Below are 17,104 nucleotides of genomic sequence, written 5' to 3'. Positions count from 1 at the left end.
AAGAGCCTTCCTAAAACTTCCTAAGCTGGTCCAGTTTCCCTTGTCCTAATATTCCAAGGCACAATAGAAAACAAAGTGGTGTGCTTCTATTTCCAGATTGTATGGTTTATGAGAAACTGTAATGTTGATTGGGGAAGTTTGACCACAGATGTTCATAGCTACTGCAGCACTGGATGGATGTACTGAATGAAGTGTGTGAGGGTTCACAAGTGAATTACGGTTGAGAACTCTAAGTACAGATAAAACTGAGGGAATATGGCATTTTATCACAAAACCAAGTGCTGGGGAGAGACAGAAAAATGAGGTAAGCAGAACAAACAAATCCCAACTAACATGATCATATGTCTCACTTAATGCTCCATTGCTATTTGTAATTTTTGATAGTAGTGCTTTCACCTCACATTATTAGCCCTAATTAGTGATATTTGCCACTGACTGTCGGTCTTAAATGGTCTCAACCTTAATGCTCATTAAGTACGCATGAGCAGCCCTGTAATGTTTGTCATATGTTACCCTAGTGTTTGGTTCACTGAAGCCAAAATGGAAAACACCTGCCACTGTCTTGGTGATCCTCTGTCTGGTAGGAAAGTCCAAGCATCTGGTTTCATCTGTACTTGACACAGATGGTGGATTATTCTTAAAGCCCTGTCCATTTCTCTAGCACTCACTCGTGTCCCCCTGCTTCATCTTATTTTTTTATTTTTTATTTGAATATCATATGGAACATTCCTTTCCTACTCTCAGTAAAAACAGACAAAAACCCTGTCTGGATTCCTGCGCAGCAGCAACAGCAGTGATTGATAGAGATGTATCTGTTTTCATCTTAAAATTTTGGATAAAACAACCAACCATAAATCTACCAGTGTGCCTGATTAACAGGCCCCAGATAAAAAATAAAAAAAAAGAAACAGCAACTCAGTGAAAACTTTATGGCAGTGACAACATTAATGATGACTTTGGATGGTTTCACTGACTCAGTGTGATCAGATTTAACACGCTGATGCCAGAAAATGTCATTAATCTCCCATGACATACAGATCCATTACCTATGACTCACAACTTTAGACATAGTACACGATCTGTTATTTGATTTAGAATATGGGCAAATCATATGGAAATCATTTTTTAGTATTAGTATTTGTTAGTATCATTTGTTCTACATTATAAACTTTACAAATAATAAAGAAGAAAACACTTCTCCCTGTCATATCTTGGATTTAAATGTATGTTTATCTTTTGATATTGTCATACAATGGTCAGAAAAACTACTCCAGTGGTGCTTCCATTAATATCTATGAAAAATAAAAATAGACATTTGGAAAGTTGCATATATTTGATATTTCATGCAGAAAGTAACACACGAAAAAAATTGGCAACTTTCTAGACAACCCAGTAACAGCTAAGACATATTGAGTTGTAACTCATACTTAAATTTTACGTTTCCACACAAAGCAAAGCAATATGTATGTGAATCTCTAGAGGCCATAGAAATACCCGGAATAGGCCTGATAGGTTTGTGACGTGCCTGAGAAAGTAATTCGTTGTAAAGTAAGGTAATTTGAGCAATAATGGAAAATGGTGTCTGGGGAGGGCAAAGTACAGTTTTATTTATCCCTATCTGTTAGATATGCACACAGATCTCATCCTACTTTCACAGATACAGCAATAAGAGAAAACTAAGGTATGTTGCAATTTTCTATGTCTTCTAAACTTAATTCCTAATACATCAAAACTGTGTGCTGTCCAGGCATTGACATATTTGCCTAATAATTATCATGTCACTCTCCTCCATCCTCTCCTTACCACTGTGGATCAAATGTTCCAGTGAGGCTTACGGTGGTGGTTCAACAGTTAGGGCTCTGGACTTTTAATCTGGGCCTTGAGCAAGGCCCTTAACCCTCATGCTCAACTGTAAGTCACTTTTGATAAAAGTGTCTGCCAAAATGTATTCTAGTACATAGGACAAATAATCTAGCTTTCACATTTCTACTTAGCTGTAAGATAAAAAAAAAAAAAAAATGATGTAGGTCTTTTGCTTTGAATAAGCAGATACTTTCATTACAATGCTACACTATATGGTCAAAAGCATGGCAAAGGTGATCATTGTGGTTGAGGTCAGGGATCTGTGCAGGCCACTCAAGCTCTTCCACTCCACGTTGATAACTTATGATGTAAATGTGTAAAAGGGACACATGTAAGGCCATGATGACTAGTGATAATACTGACTTACTCTGAAATCAACTCTTAGAAGTTCTTGGTAGTCTCTCAGCTTCCTCAGAGATTTTTAGAAGAATTCTTTATATTCTTTATATTTTGTTCCATCCAAACTAAGCTGATGCTAGCTATGTGGAAATACTTTGGCAAGAGTACGTGAGGACTTTCATGATTACTTCATAAATCTTTGTCCAAAACAAGGAGTAAACAGATTTACAATGATTTTAACCAAAGCTCCTGGAGACAGAGTAGACAGAACAGTACAGTTCTTTCATCAAAGTCCATTCCCTGTTCCTACTCCAAGCTCTAAAATAAACACAAAAAATATTCCACTATTTTTTATTATTTATTATTATACAGAGCATAAAATAAAAATTATATTATACAGAGTTTAAATTAAAAAAAACAAACAAACAAATGAACAAAAACAGGAATATATTGTCTGCTAAATGCCATGTGAAGATTCAGTAAATATTGAACATACTTGAAGTTATTCATAAGATAATAAGCCTCAAAAGAGGTGATTGATTCCAGCCAATGTCTGGACCTACATCGCACACCCTTTTTAATGGTTACATGGCATGCACTCTCATGTCACAATTCACAAGAAAGGCCAAATACCATGAAAATGAATTATCCTAGCTCTTCAATATCACACAAATCTGCTTTATCACTAGTGTTTTATTAGTTGTAAATAACCAAATTCTTAAAAAATAAAATAAAATACAGCTTCAAATTATGCACATGAGAAAAACAGATACAGCTTATGATACAAACACACACACACACACACACACACACACACACACACACACACACACACACACACACACACACATTGTTATGTATATTAGCATCTGAGCTGTAAGTTTATTAGCATGGAAATAGTGAATAAATAAAACGCTAGGAAACTTAAGCCATTAAATCATACAGCTTCATACGTAATACTACATCATGTTAGTGAGACTGAGCACTTTTGAGTGCCCAGTGAATCACTGTGGCCTGCTGTTGGCTGACTTAGTCTGTGTTCTTGGTTCATGTTTAAAAGGGGTGCTGTTCACTGGGAACTTGGACATGCGGTATGTTAAAGTAATCACGCTCATGACCAAGACCTGGCTACAACCTGAGGTAGAGGAGGAGACTTTCTCTCTCTGACTGCTTCTCCTCAGTCACAGGATCAACAGCGGAAAAGCAGACTCTGCACAGGCATTGAAATTATGCATGCATGCCAATTGGAAAAATGTCAGTAAACTATAGATTTCTATAATTCACGTTCTGGCAGTAATGTTAAGGTTGCAGTAATTGAAGAAGCATATTCAAACAAATTGATGCAAATTGAATTACGATGAACCAAAAAACTACTGCTGTTGAATCTACAGCTTTGGGTTGCTTGGTCCCCACAGCACGTAAAGTTCCAGAAATTACATGCAAAATCTCTCTATCGCCTTATTGTAAATCACTAACAACTCCAGAGGTGCAGTATACTTAGTCATGATGGTTCCTATTGAAGAATGTAATGACTGAGTACTCTGGTTGCAATTTGGTTTCAGTGGATGTAAAGCATTGCACAAACATTAAGTATTATGTTGGTAGGTCTGTACATCCTGAAACCATGCTAAATAGCTGCATGTGGAAAGCACATTCCATGTGTAGGGCCAAAAACAATGCAAGAAATCCCCTAATATTAAGCTGAGCTTCTTGAAAAGTCATTATAAGCTTGGTGCAAGCAGATAAGGAGATTTTCTGTTGGCTGGGAAAGTCATAACAGACTGTTGAAACCTTCAGTATAAATGCAGTTCAAATTCAGTCCAGATCAAGTGGACATTTGCCCAAGATGAGCTCCTTTGGACCCAAACAGTGTTGCATTGCCAGCAGTCGAGCATATTCGTAAAACTGTATCAGGGAGGTAGAACATTATATTATAATTATGAACTCCTTTAAGAAAAATGTGAGTTTTGTGCAATAATCAATAGGTTATAGTGAACATGCCTTCACTACTATTAATAATGTATTAAACAATTTTATCAAATTGATTTCTGCTAATTACCATGCATCTTAGCTTATTGATTGCAGTGTAACTGTGTGTAATACTAAGTAATTCTGTGGTATTAAATCTAGAACTTTTTGGCAATTGAGACTTGTACAAGCATCTGCTAGAAATATGTGAACAGCTAAATGGCATTACTTTTCACTAAAAATGTGTCCGAACATGCCAGTCCCTACTTGTAAGGCATTTAAATGCTTCCAAATGTCTAAAAAGAAGTCGTTTGTTTCCTATTTTGCCCAAAGGAAATTCAAGTTTAAAGTTTTACATTTTATGATGAAAAATTTGAGCTTAATAATGTTTTATTCTTGAGGACGCTTCAGTAGTTCCAAAATATTTACGTGCTCATAAAAGTTGAATGAATTTTTTGTAACTGTTTAAAAAAAAATATTGTGTGCTTGGTCAAAAAAGTATAATTTTGGTGGCATATCAAAAATGTGATTGGCTTCTGATTTCAGGTAAAAGTAACTTGATTGCTAGGTCAAGGTTTTGCCAAAAAACATTGATGAATAGATTCTATTAATTATATTGATGTGCTGATCAAATGTCTATGATACTGATTGGGTCTGAGCTCTTTCCAGTTTATAATCATCTCTTATAATAATCAAAAGTGCTTTGAAACAGCTGCACTGAGCTTTCCTTGGAATGTTTTTTTCCTTCATTTTGACTTCAAACATCTGGATGACTAGTTGAATAAATATGATTTATGTGGACATCTATCTAAATAATGGAGTGATTTCATCAAGCATCATATTCAAAACTATTTCCTGCAGCCCCTTGGTTAAAAAATATCACATTCATGTTGTAAGGCAATCTGTATTCTATTGTGTCAATTACGTATGACACAAAAAATTAAAGGAAGTGCAAATAAGCTGTGCTTCAGTGCTGAACATGACCAAGTTGAACTTGACCTAAGTAGCATGTGCTGGGAAGTAATGTTGAGTACTGTGGTGGCTTGCTCCCATGCCTGCTGACTTTCAGTCATAAAAGAAGTTCAGTACCACTTTACGTTATGATCTGTAGTAAAAGACATCAGTAAACCAGCCATTTGAACCAAAGCTAAGTTTGCCTTAAGACTTGGGAACAGAGTACCTAAAGTCTCTAATTAAAACCACCAGAGATCATGTAAATTGGTGTCTGGTGTTCTTAATCATTTGTAGCTACACAAAGCCAGGTCTGTGAAGCAGATGGGTCAGGACCAGGATATAGCAGAGACAAAACATACACAGGTTTATACATGGCGAGTCACAATCTGAAGTGTCACACAGAGGCCATTGCAAAAATTTACAACAGAGGTGTCTCTTTATGGTCTTTCCCCAACAATTTGATCTGTTTATTTAACTAGCAGTTAACATTACCCCCAATTCCATTCGACTACTTGCTGATAGTAGTGCCAGTGGGACTTTGTGAGAAAAGAAGCACTTGTTCTTTTGTTTTTAGGAGCTAACAGTGAAACCTGAGTGTCATCACTTATGTTTGAGCTCACTGTAATTTTTTCCTCCTATTAAATACCATTGTAATTGTGCTAGCAATGACGCAGTGTGATGGCAGCATGACAGAAAGCCATGAACTTCTCATGGGACTATTTGTTTGACCATGTATGTAATTATGTTTTTGTTTTTTTGATAGAAGAATGTTTTATGGTTTATTTTCACAGAATTATGTAGAAGAAGAAGAGGAGGAAAACTTTATTTCACATATACATTTCAGCAATGACATTATTTTCTTTGCAACTTGTTAGGAAGTTTTATGGAATATGGAATGGCAGGTCCTATGATCTACATATTATACATAATATTATGCAGCAAATTACTACTACTACTGATAATAACAATGATAATATTAATAATAATAATAATAATAAGAAGAAGAAGAAGAAGAAGAAGAAGAGGAAGAAATAAGTAAATAATAGTAAATAGCAGCTTGTCAAAGCCCAAGCAGGCTTGAAAAACTATAGAACCAACTCAAAGTGAATACTAATACACACAAAGAAAAAGGAAAAAACAAACAAACAAACAAAAAAACAGAGTAACAAATTGCATGTGAATGTAAGTACATGTTCTGCAGTGGGTTATCAATGAAAGCCCCATTCTAGCTCTGAACATTTGGAATGGTCAATTATGTAAAATTATGACCTGAAAAAAAAAAAATTTGCTTTGAATCCTACATGAGATACCATTGTTGGTAGGACATTATCTGCTCTCACTCACTTTGTCATCTTCATCAACTTTGCATGAAAGGATGAAAAAGAATGCTATTCCTCCACCATGAGCCCAGGTTTAATTGCATAATGCCATGATTTTGGCAGGAACTAAATGTAACTGCAGATGTAACTTTGTTAATGAGCAGGGGAGAAGAGCTGCTTAAAGAGAGAGGATGATCCTTTGAAATCCTTTTTTTTTTTTTAAAGGTTTAAATGGCTTTGTGGACATTCTTTACACACATGGCAGTAAAGTAGGATGGGGAAAGCAGCGGTTCTCATTGAAGACATTAAGAAGACAGTATTGATGCTCACATGAATAAAATGAAAAGTTCTGCATATGTTTTCTCTTGCCTTTGCTTGGAGAGCCCAACCTGAGCCAGGGAAAACAGCTGCACAAACCAAACGTTCATTCTTCTTCTTTTCTTTCTCATTAAAACTAATTCTTATGGGTTTTACCTAAATTGAAAGTTCAGACTTTGACAATCTATTTCTCTTTCAACTTTTACCCAACATTAATAATCCGCTTGAAGTAAGGGCAGACAAATATAACCTGAATTTTGATTTGTGCAGGTCAAACTGATACTGATAAACACTTGCGATGTGTGATGTACATAATATCCAGGTGTGATGCAGACTCCCGCCAGGCTGGTAAGTGCACTGAAGAGTTTACTGGTGCATAGCAGAGCAGGGCATCTTTTCTTTATTCTCACCAAAGCATAAAATCCTGGAGAGAGCTGTCAGTCATAGAGAGCTGGGCATCACCACAGGAAGCACTGGATGTTTGGCTTCAGTAGATGCGCTTCGGGGATTTGTTTTCCAAGCACTGTGTTGAGAGACGGGAAGTAGACTTTGTTTTTTGTCCTCTAGATTTTTAGTGCGTATATGTGCACGTCTGCTACCTTTGTACTATCAATCAGTTTATGTAAGTTTGGTTACATGATTTGTAGTGTATATTTGAATCACTTTCTCCATAGTTATTTTTCAGGCTCTAAGTGTGCCTCTATCGTTATTCTCAGTGTGGGTGAGTCAGGGTATGAAGGCTATGACTCACCATCTCCAGCCTTTCTCCACAGGAATGTTCCTTTGCCTCCCTGTAAATCAGAAATCACATCTGGCTGAGGTAATGCAACCAACCTCCCCATCTCATCACTGCAACAGTTCTCTGTTAAACATTTAAGCTCTAATACAGCAGCTCTAATTTAGAAGATAACAGCAATTACACCTTATTACTTTTTTATCTGCTCCTCAGGCACAAGAGTCCGTAAATGGCTGTGCATTAACTATTTTCAAAATGAAGTGAAAGACTTTTGAATAATGCAACTTATCATTTTGAGACTTTTACCTAAATTCTTTTCTTCCTTGTAAACCCCACGCACAGGGAGAGTTCCAAGCATTTCACAGCATCTCAAACAAAAAGAAAGTAGAGTCTCTAAAATTTTGTTTGTTAAAGGCAGAATTATAATTTTAATGGGAAGTTGTCTGCAGGCTGTGTTGATCAGATATCCATCTTGCTTTCCAAGCTCACCACAGAGATCCAGCATGGGATGTGGACGATGGAAGAGCGTGAGAGGACTTCTGCAGGCTTAGCTCCAAGACCAATATAGAGAGTCATGTCTGGGTTTGGTTAGTCCCAATTAACCAATACAAACAGTTTAAGAGAGGAGGATGAGGAGGAAGGGAAAGGGTCCAAGATAAATGCTTTTACCAAGTGATTTTTGCAAGTATCACCAGCATATCCTAGCAGGTAAATGAAATTAATTTCTTTCTTTCTTTCTTTCTTACACAATTTAAAACATTCTGTCTCACATGAAGATTCCCAAAAAGTTTATATATCTCTGTGTGAATTTATTCTGTAAACAGATGCAAATATGATGGGAAACAAAGCTAAAATTTTTCCCAGTCTATTATAAAACATTTGTTATTCTGACATGATATGTCAGCCAAGATCAGAAGTCAGGCTTAAGGTCATCCATTAACATTTCTCAAAAAAAAAAAAGTAAACATGGGATGATGAAATCTTCAGGCCCTCATTTGTCATCAAAGTTTGATCTTAACACACCAGAGCAAATCCTCTGGAAATACCGTAATATTATTGTAACCTCTGATGCTTTTAATTCAACATATACAACTGGGAATTTTGCGAAATGTGAAATTATAGAAATCTGCTGTGATCGGCTGAATACAGAAATATAAAAGTTGAACAGAAAGAGTGGGCTCAAATGTGTGGCGATTCATACAAATTTTTGCCTGATGCTCTGGACAGAATATAAAGAGCCCCTCAAAACATTGTGTCTTCCCCTGTCAGCAAAATCACAGGCAATAACTTCTAAATTAACTTCTAGGGAAGTTTCATGATTTTGCTGTTGTCCACAATTCCTCAAGCTAATTAGCCTGAGGGTTTTTCTTGTTATTACTGGACTTTATTTAATGACTTATGCAACTATGTAAATTATAGTGTATCGATGTAAATTATGTAAATGGTGGTGTATGATGTGGCTTTTTAAAATGAAAGTGAACCGAGATGAATGCAATGAGCAATGAGTGCAAATTCTTCATAAGAGTCAGAGATCAACAAAAACAAAAAGCTTTGCAGTCAGTATCCTGTGGCTATTTTGTAGACCCTGTTGCACCTTGAATGAAAGTTTTTTTGAGTAGTTATTTTAAGATCCAGAAGGCAGTGGCAGAAATGTACATGCACACAGAGAAATTATGTAGGAAATATCACAGCAGGGATTTGTTTACCAATCTGCATGCCTTTGAGCTGTTGTGTTACATCTCATTCTATCAATACTATGAACTGTTATGCCTTTACCTGAGGTAAGCTATGATGTCTACATCTCAGTCTCAGTTACTGGTAACAGTGCTCTGTAGTGATTTGTCTTTCTGTCCCTCCATAAACATTGGAGCTGGAAATTCCATGCCAGATCGTATGGCAGTCAAAATCACCACCAATGTCACATAAGGTTATGCTGGGACTCTCATAGCTTTAAAACCATGAGAGTCTATTTAAAAAAGAGAGATTTGTTACTTGGTCCTCATTCATACCTCCTGACAAACGTTTCCAAGCGCTACGAGGTTCACAGGTGGTGTTCAGTAATAGAAAAGCCATATTTCTCTCCACATACTCTTGGATACTGTGTCATTGAATTCCAGGCTGGCAGGACTCCACGAAAAACCGTATCTACCTTCTCTACTGCTGAAACCAAAGCCATGAAATCCCCCTAGCAGGGGTTTATCACACGCTCCAAATTTCCAGGGTTGTTTTATTTTGTAAAGAAGAAAGAGGCCTTAATGTTATGTATATTGGCACCCTTGTATAGTGATATCCATGAGAGGAGAGTTTTTTTGTGATTTTTTTTAACAAAAGATCAAAAGGTTAGACAATAAAGACAATTATTCACAGCCTTCTTTGCTCATATTTACCAAGGGTGCCAATATTTGTGGAGGGTACTGTGTGTATATATATATATATATATATATATATATATATATATATATATATATATATATATATATATATATATATATATATATGTGTGTGTGTGTGTGTGTGTGTATGTATGTATGTATGAATGTATGTACGTACATACACATAATCTTATACATGTCTGAGAAGGGACTTGAAACCACTTTCCACTTTTAGTAGAACTGTGAATATCAATTAAGTGTAAGTAATATCAAGTGCTGTATGAGTAATGTGCCTTCCATCTTTCAGGTATTTGTAAATGATGTGCTCCATGGCATGAACAAACATTTTTGTAGTTCATTGATTATATTCTCATATACTCAGCCACTCAAGAACACCATATTAAACATATACAGCCCTACCAGTTAATCATACTTTTCCTCTATAATCAGTGGAATTGGATTCATACCCAAAACTTACTTCATTTTATTATCAAACTCTTTTAACATCCCCAGCTGTTGTCTCTAGTTTGGTTGAGTACTGTGCTGCTTTGTTTTCAACTTCTTTAATAGAAAAAAAAAAAAAAAGTAAAATATATTAGCATCACCATATGGTCTCCCCGTCACAAAAACAATGTGATAAACTTCATAAAGCCTCTTATAAAAACTCAACTGCTTTTTCTCTTAATGAACCAAGCACAATCTTTTATCTCATCTCTAAAATCTAATGCATGTTCTTACCTGCTTGATCCTGTGTCTCTGTCATCCCTGCTTCCATCTGTTATCTCATTAACATGTTCCTTATTTCAGGTTATGTCTCTACTGCTATTAAAATTCAAATGACACACCCATCCTTAAGAAACCTGATCTTGACCCTGCCTTACTGAAAAACATCCGACCTATTTCTAATCTACCTTTCCTGCTTAAACCATTGGAAAAAGCTGTAGCCTCACAGGTATTAAACTATAAATAATAATCATTTATAACCTTTTCAGCCTGATTTCTGAACATTACACAGTAATGAGACCACACTTTTACATGCCTTAAATGATCTCCTCCTCTCTGCTGACTCTGGAACGATAAACATTCGAACCCTTCTGGTTTTCAGTGTTGCCATTAATATGGTAAATTATGACATACTCATTTCCCGTCTCTCAGATATTAGGGTTACATGCTTAGCGTTTCCTGTTTCTAATCTTATTTTATTAAAGACAGAAATGTTGCCACTGCTACTGTAACTTATGGTGTTCTCAAGGATCAGTACTTGGCCCACTCTTTTTTTATTATTTACCTGTTACTCTTGGGTCACATTACAGTACAGTGCATCCGGAAAGGATTCACAGCGCTTCACTTTTTCCACATTTTCTTATGTTACAGCCTTGTTCCAAAATGGATTAAATTCATTATTTTCCTCAAAATTCTACAAACAATACCCCATAATGACAACATGAAAGAAGTTTGTTTGAAATCTTTGCAAATTTATTAAAAATAAAAAACAAAAAAAGCACATGTACATAAGTATTCACAGTCTTTGCTCAGTACTTTGTTGAAGCACCTTTGGGACCAATTACAGCCTCAAGTCTTTTTGAGTATGATGCTACAAGCTTGGCACACCTATTTTTGGGCAGTTTCTCCCATTCTTCTTTGCAGGACCTCTCAAGCTCCATCAGGTTGGATGGGGAGCGTCAGTGCACAGCCATTTTCAGATCTCTCCAGAGATGTTCAGTCGGGTTCAAGTCTGGGCTCTGGCTGGGCCACTCAAGGACATTCACAGAGTTGTCCTGTAGCCACTCCTTCGTTATCTTTGCGGTGTGCATAGGTTTGTTGTCCTGTTGAAAGATGAACCTTCACCCCAGTCTGAGGTCCAGAGCGCTCTGGAGCAGGTTTTCATCAAGGATGTCTCTGTACATTGTGCATTCATCTTTCCCTCGATCCTGACTAGTCTCCCAGTTCCTGCCGCTGAAAAACATCCCCACAGCATGATGCTTCCACCACCATGCTTCACTGTAGGGATGGTATTGGCATGTGATGACTGGCGCCTGGTTTCCTCCAGACATGACGCTTGCCATTCAGGCCAAAGAGTTCAATCTTTGTCTTGGTCTTGGTCTGAGAGTCTTTCAGGTGCCTTTTGGCAAACTCCAGGTGGGCTGTCATGTGCCTTTTAATGAGCAGTGGCTTCCATCTGGCCACTCTACCATACAGGCCTGATTGGTGGAGTGCTGCAGAGATGGTTGCTCTTCTGGAAAGTTCTCCTCTCTCCACAGAGACAAGCTGGAGCTCTGTCAGAGTGACCATCGGGTTTTTGGTCACCTCCCTGAATAAGGTCCTTCTCCCCGATTGCTCAGTTTGGCTGGGTGGCCAGCTCTAGGAAGAGTCCTGCTGGTTCCAAACTTCTTCCATTTATGGATGATGGAGGCCACTGTGCTCATTGGGACCGTCAATTCTGCAGAAATGTTTCTGTACCCTTCCCCAGATCAGTGCATCAATACAATCCTGTCTCGGAGGTCTACAGACAGTTCCTTGGACTTCATGGCTTGGTTTGTGCTCTGATATGCATTGCTAACTGTGGGACCTTATATAGACAGGTGTGTGCCTTTCCAAATCATGTCCAATCAACTGAATTTACCACAGGTGGACTCTAATCGAGTTGTAAAAACATCTCAAGGATGATCAGTGGAAACAGGATGTACCTGAGCTCAATTCTGAGTATCACGGCAAAGGCTGTGAATACTTATGTACATGTGCATTTTTTAATTATTATTATTATTTTTTAAATAAATTAGCAAAGATTTCAAACAAACTTCTTTCACATTGTCATTATGGGGTATTGTTTGTAGAATTTTGGAATAAGGCTGTAACATAACAAAATGTGGAAAAAGTGAAGCGCTGTGAATACTTTCCGGATGCACTGTATGTGTCATCATAATCTCAGGCTAAAGTGGTGATACCCAGATTTAATTCTCCACATCCATACCATGACCTGCCCTTATACCATCCATTCAGCATATATAACTATGGATGAACACTAATATTTTTAAATGTAATACTGATAAATATGACATTTTAATTATAGGCCCTATGTTTTAAGTTTTTAGCTTTTTCCTTTTTAAATATGATATTTTAATTATAGGCCCTTTGTTTTTTCACTAAGTATTGAACAACTTCTTTTCTTTTTTTTTAAATGGAGAAATATATACAGTACAGATAACTGCAAAATTGAGTCAGAAGATGTATTTTCCTTATGCATACACAATCTAACAAAAAAAGTTATAGTCTGCAGTTATTAACTATATATACATATTTATATGTACATATGTACACACATGCATGCACAGATATACTTAACATACATATACATGCACATGCCATCTACATATACATAGATACATACATACACGCAAACATATACATATATTCCAACATATAGAAAACTCCTAAAACAAAACAACTCTCCACCCACCAACCGACCATGCACTCTCCGTCTGCCTGATACGCACCGTCTGCTTGATACTCATGGGGAGGAATGCTAAAAACAGCCAACAGTGGAATGGATCTTAGATCCAGATCACATTGCATCAACATCCCTTTCCTCTAAGTCTCCTCTGCCTCCTCCCCCTATGTACCTTATAAAGGGTTCCCATGTTTTAGCGATCTGTTGTCTCTTATTCCGTACTAAGAGGCGTATACGTTTCAGTTGAAGTGTATTTGTTTGTTGAGCCAAAGCTGGAAAGGGGGAGACAATTTATTTTTCCAGAATGTTAAAATGAGAGTTGGGCAATTTCTATGACTTCCTTTGAGTTGAATTTCTCATTAACCTTCAGACCATGTTTTTTAGATTTAATCAGCCACTCACATTTTTTCAACCAAAACCACCACCCATAATCTTTACAGATGGACATATTTGTAACTAACATTTCCATCTCTTGTAAAGCAATAGTAGAAACATATCATATCAAATCTCCTGCACTGCAGATGATGAGAATAAATAGAGCACTTCATATAACATATACATTTACCCACACATATACCCCCCTTCTTCCCCATTATTCCTCAACACTCATCCAACTATAGGTTTTCCAAGCTTCCCAATCATTGTGAGAACCAAGCCACATGTCTCGTTGTGTCTAGTTTGTCTAACAAATATCCCATTATGTTGCAATCCTAGACATTGTTTAACACTTTTTGTTTAAATAGCATGCCTTGATGTTGCATGTATTTTTACTGCAGTTATGAGCAAGGGTCTAGGGTCTAGTTCTGTAGTTACATTCACATAGTTTCTGGTTTTGATCTTTGCCTGACAGTTTGTCTGTCTTAACCATGTCTGCACCCCTGCCATGGACCTTGACAGGGTCATTGTGGCTGGGGCAGGGGCAGCCTGAGTGGTGACTGACACAATTATTGCCATTCTTTGTGCTTACAGAGCATGCTCACACAGGGCTTGATAAAATTACAAGCTCTGCAATCAGGTTTATCAGCCAAATAGCATGGGAAACTTGTCTCTTCATGATGAAGTGCTGCATGTCTATTCCTGGTTTACCTATATGAATGTGCTGGCTGTACTTAAAGCAGATATTGAACTGCTGTGATTCTACCACCTCTCTCCTTCAACGTGTATGAGATATTATCTTGTGCCTATTCATAATGCTAAATGCATGCAGTTATGATTCCTTGTGCATTACAGCTTGTATTTATTGATGTTATTTCATGAACCCGTATTGTAAAATGTTCCCAGCAAGCAACTAATTAATTAACTAGTACATACTCAAAGTTATGTCTCCAGTTTTCTAGTAAGAAAACTTTAAGAAATGTGCCCTCTACAGCAGGGTTCTCTTTTCTTTTTGATGTAATAGCTACGTACGCCGTCTTTTCCATGAAGAGCCTGCTATTTTCTGAGTTGGTTTTAGCCAAGAATGGCCTTATATTGAATGGGACCAAGGCTTACCATTACAGTAAGAAAAAAGTTAATGGGAAACACTGATTCAAATCAAAAATGAGTGAACACCTATAATATCATTTCCCTGACTGAATGTTCAGTCATTTAACTTGGTCTACCATGGTGACTAGACTGTGCAACATTTTTTAATCTGTAATTATTGCAATTTGTAAGATCAGAAGAAATTGGGGATTTTAGACAAAGAGCTCTTATGTGGACTTCAGTTACTGGCTATCTTTCCTTCGCTAGCTCAAATGTACAAACCGCCTGCTATGTGGAATACATTTTAGCAGTCCAGAATCTTGCTGTGCAGTTACGGAGCATGGAAGACAATTACATAATTGAGTGTGGACTCAGCCAACAGGCTGAAAAAGTCAAATGAGCCTGTCAAAAGAGCAATGTACAGACAAATTAAAGTAAAATTGTTGGGTCTATTATGCTGTAGGGAGTGTTTTATTTTACTGGCATGGTTTTTGGTCCACTTATCTCCTTAGAGGGAGGTGTCACTGCAAATCAATACAAAGTTATTTTGACTGATCACCTTTATTCTTTAATGAAACATTTCTATGGTAATAAGAGTACTCTCTTCCAGGATTAAAATATCCCCATCCACAGGACACAAGGGCTTTTTCATGAGTATGAAAATGATGCAAATTTTATGATATGGCTTTGCAGTCCCCAGATATCAACCCAGTTGAACACCTTTTGGACTGAAATGATAGACAGCGATGTCCACCACCATCATCAAAACACCAGTTAAGGAAATATTTTTTGAAGAATGATGTGTATCCCACCAGTACAGTGCCAGAACTTGTACACCTTACTAATACACTTTGTGTTATTTTTCATTTTAATTAATAAACAGATGCTGTATTTTAAATTGATAGAGGATATGCTGGATACAACTTGATTCACCAAGTTCAGAACTGCCACAGCAGAAGATGACAAGCTGTGGTTAAGCTAATCAACCTCATGAATAAATTAGAGAAGTCTTCTCACTAAACGGGTATCTGTTGTAGAATGGAGTCACTAGTATTGAAGCTCTGTTCTGGTGCTAAACTGCTAAAATAATACTCAAACAGAAATAGCCCTGTTCTCACTCAAATGTAACATAGACCAATTCCCTGTGTAACTACCAGAGCCAGCCCAGCTGAACTTCTTATAAGGAGAAAGATTAGAACAACTAGTGCTCTGGAAACTATTTGACATAGATTTATCAACAAGAAAAGAATTAAAAAGGGAAGTATGTCAAAAGAATGCAGCTGGAAAGGGAAAAAAGGCTTACAACATTATAGGGTGAGGCACTTATTGGTCTGTATCTGGGTGATGCTGTAATCACCAAGTACAAGTTTGAGAAAGCCTGAGTTATTCCTGCAGGCATCTTTTGAGAAAGTATCACCCAAATGTTCTACCTCATTAAGATGCATCACCGAGCTCTGCTGCAAGCCACCTTCAAACAATCAAAGTGCCACAGCCTACTCCTCATAACAAATTTGCCAGCAACTACTTCACCAACACTGAATATTAACACAGACCCATGGCCTCACTCTCTCTATCAGTCTCTCTCTCAGCTGCTCATGATTACAGCTCATCCTCTGTCTCTGCTCATGCTAATAGCTCATTCAATTCTCCTGTTCTTGATGCTGACTTAGTCTTTATTACTCTAGCTTCTTGTATTTCTAATCCTGTGTCTCAATCCTTCATTCTGGCCTTGTGTCAATCTCAGCCACTGTCTTACTCAAGCTTACTGAACCTTCAAAGTGTTAGGTTTAAGCCCTACTCTTATACTGTTTCATGTCTTGAACCATTTCTAGTCTCTGTCACTGGCCTTGATGCCTTGCCCAATCCTGAGATAAACTAGACTCACTGTGCACTCATTCATGAAAATATCTACTCAGCCAATTGTGTAGCAGCAGTGCAATGCATAAAATCATGCAGATCTGGGTCATCAGCTTTGGGTAATGTTCACATCAATCATCAGAATGAGGAAAAGTGATTTTCACACACAACCATCTCTAGAGTTTACTCGGAATGGTACAATAAAGAAAAACATCCAGCCAGTGGCAGTTCTGTGGACAGAAACACCTTGTTGATTAGAGAGATCAATGGTTTGTGTTGACAGAAAGACTATCAGTAACTCAGATAACCCCTCTGTGCAATTGTGGTGAGCAGAAAAGCATCTCAGAATGCACAACATGTCGAACCTTGAGGTGGATGGACTACAAAAAACAGAAGACCAGGTCGGGTTCCACTTCTGTCAGCCAAAAAAAGTTGAGACTGCAGTGGGCAATTTTTCTTGGCTGAC

At 37.3% G+C, this 17,104-nt stretch overlaps 1 long non-coding RNA gene across 1 annotated transcript; it reads right to left on the bottom strand.

Moving 5' to 3' along the window:
* Positions 1 to 5,581: 5,581 nt before the first annotated feature.
* LOC108274282 (uncharacterized) lies at positions 5,582 to 9,906 on the bottom strand. Its single transcript, XR_001814448.3, has 3 exons — positions 7,804 to 9,906; positions 7,513 to 7,552; positions 5,582 to 7,284 (listed from the first exon to the last, which is right to left on the bottom strand). It is a non-coding gene; the product is annotated as an uncharacterized LOC108274282 (long non-coding RNA).
* Positions 9,907 to 17,104: the final 7,198 nt, after the last annotated feature.

The sequence above is a fragment of the Ictalurus punctatus genome, chromosome 13 (assembly GCF_001660625.3).
Source record: "Ictalurus punctatus breed USDA103 chromosome 13, Coco_2.0, whole genome shotgun sequence".
Classification (NCBI taxonomy): Eukaryota; Metazoa; Chordata; class Actinopteri; order Siluriformes; family Ictaluridae; genus Ictalurus; species Ictalurus punctatus.
This window is presented reverse-complemented; position numbering and strand designations above follow the sequence as displayed.